The sequence below is a fragment of the Pteropus vampyrus genome, unplaced genomic scaffold (genome assembly GCF_000151845.1).
Source record: "Pteropus vampyrus isolate Shadow unplaced genomic scaffold, Pvam_2.0 Scaffold1254, whole genome shotgun sequence".
Classification (NCBI taxonomy): Eukaryota; Metazoa; Chordata; class Mammalia; order Chiroptera; family Pteropodidae; genus Pteropus; species Pteropus vampyrus.
The window spans coordinates 5,445-7,430 of NW_011890035.1; the positions used below are offsets into that span (position 1 = coordinate 5,445).

The window sequence follows — 1,986 nt, forward strand, 5'->3', positions numbered from 1 at the left end:
CAGATACGGTCATTTTAAATATCTTTGCAAAGGGAAAACACAACCAAAAAACCCCACGGCCCCATCAGCCTGCACTGGGTTCTTTCTTTTCCTAATTACGAGAAAAAGCAGTTGCAAAATGTAAAGAAAACGGGGCTTTGAAGGCACGACAGAAGCCATGCACAACGGAAAGGCCTCGCTAAGGCTGGAAACGGGGCGCATGCGCCATCGATGGATGCTGGCGCTCGATGTGGTCTGGCTCTGTCCCCGCCGGTCCTTCTCCTGTCTTCCCGGCTGGCTGGGTCCCCATCCTGCTCGCTTGCTCAGGGACTACCTTCTCTGCTTCTCTCTAAGTCCCATCCCCAATTTCTGCAGCTCTGTTTCATCTTCTTGTCCTTCCGATCTTGTTTCATAATCTGGTTTGAGTTCCTCGTGCGCCTCCTGTACGGGCATGAAACGCAAATTTAAAAACACCGTTTGCACAGTGCAGTGGGCAGGAAGCCCCGGAGCAGCTTGGAAATAGACAAACAGCCCCAGCGCATTGCTCCAAATTCAGCCTGTCACGGGATCCTGCAGTCATCCTGCAGAGCAGGAATAGACCCATTTTACAGACGAGGCATTGGGCAGAGGTTGAGTATCTGGCCCAGACCCCGGAAACCACTGTCCCACCCTCTAGTTCCGTGGCTCTGACGGTTTGAAATACTTTATTTAAGGGAGATCGTGCGGTATTTGTCCGATGACTGGCATAGTGCACTGAGTGAAGACTCTCCCAGATCCAACCATGTTGTCACGTGGGGCAGCGTCTCTGTCTATTTTAAGGCTGGCGGTACTCCGCGGGACGCACGCGCCACGTTTGCTTTATTCACCTGCCCGTGGACACGACGTGGCTCCCCTGTCTCCCCTGTTGTGACAAATGCTGCAGTGAGCGTGGGTGCCGATGTTTCTTTGAGATCCTGATTTCAGTTCTTTTGGATAACGACCCAGAAGCGGACTTGCTGGATTGCACGGTCGTTCCGTTTTTCATTTTTCCAGAAACCTCCTGGATGTTTTCCACCACAGCTGCACCAATTTACCTTCCCACCAACAGTGCACAAGCATTCCAGGTTCTTCACGTCCTCGCCAACACCTGGTATTTTATTATTTTCTTAATAATAGCCGTTTTGATGGATGCAAGGTGATACCTCATTATGCGTTTGATTTGCATTTCCTGGATGATCAGTGATGTTGAGCATCTTTTTCCGTGCCTCTTGGCCATCTGTGTGTCTTCTTTGGAGAAATCTATACTCAAACCCTTTGCCTATTGTTTAATTTTTTTTTTTTTTTTCCTGCTGAGTTGTTGGAGCAAACCTGATCACTCCTTACCACCTCTCTAAAGCTTGGTCGTCATCACCTCTGTAACTTGTATTTGCTTACGTTTGTCTGATCTTAATCATACAGGGAACCTGTACACTAAGGACAGCCATCGCCTTTTCCCAAAGACTATCTTTGGTTTCTGGACCATGGGAAAAAAATTCCACGAAGAGGACTCGCACCCCCCATGATTGTGCCCGTTTTTCTAGGTGCGTGGTTTTTTCGATGATGGGATAATATTCTACCTCCAGGCCTGGTGAAAGCAAACCCATAAGTATAATGAGGTTAATGGAATTTCTGGTTTTACATACCTCTGCTTTTGTAGTTCCCACCCCAGCTCTGTCAGCCAAAAGCGTGTGTTGCATTGAAAAATGTATGGAGAGAAGGAATTTTACTAGACAGAGAGAAATGAGATTTGGCTGTCCTTTAAGGTCTTGAAGAGTTATGTCCCATGAGGATTTAATAGGGTCTTTGGTTAGAAATAAAGGCATCGACATTGGTTCTAAGAGAGAGAGAGATGTAGGACTGAGCCCACCCAAGCGTCTGCGTGAAAATTAAAATTCTGGAGGCAGCTATGGAGTTATTAAAGAGGGTTTTTCGTGGCAGCAACATCTGTGACAAAAAGATGCACCCTAGCCAGGGCAGAGACAGGCCTTC

The 1,986-nt window shown here is 47.7% G+C and overlaps 1 long non-coding RNA gene across 1 annotated transcript in view; it reads right to left on the minus strand.

Moving 5' to 3' along the window:
* Nucleotides 1-64: 64 nt before the first annotated feature.
* Nucleotides 65-1,986, minus strand: part of LOC111734437 — a 7,837-nt gene continuing 5,915 nt past the window's right edge. The window contains exon 3 of the long non-coding RNA XR_002778449.1: nucleotides 65-420. This is a non-coding gene — a long non-coding RNA (uncharacterized LOC111734437). The remainder of the gene's footprint in view (nucleotides 421-1,986) is intronic.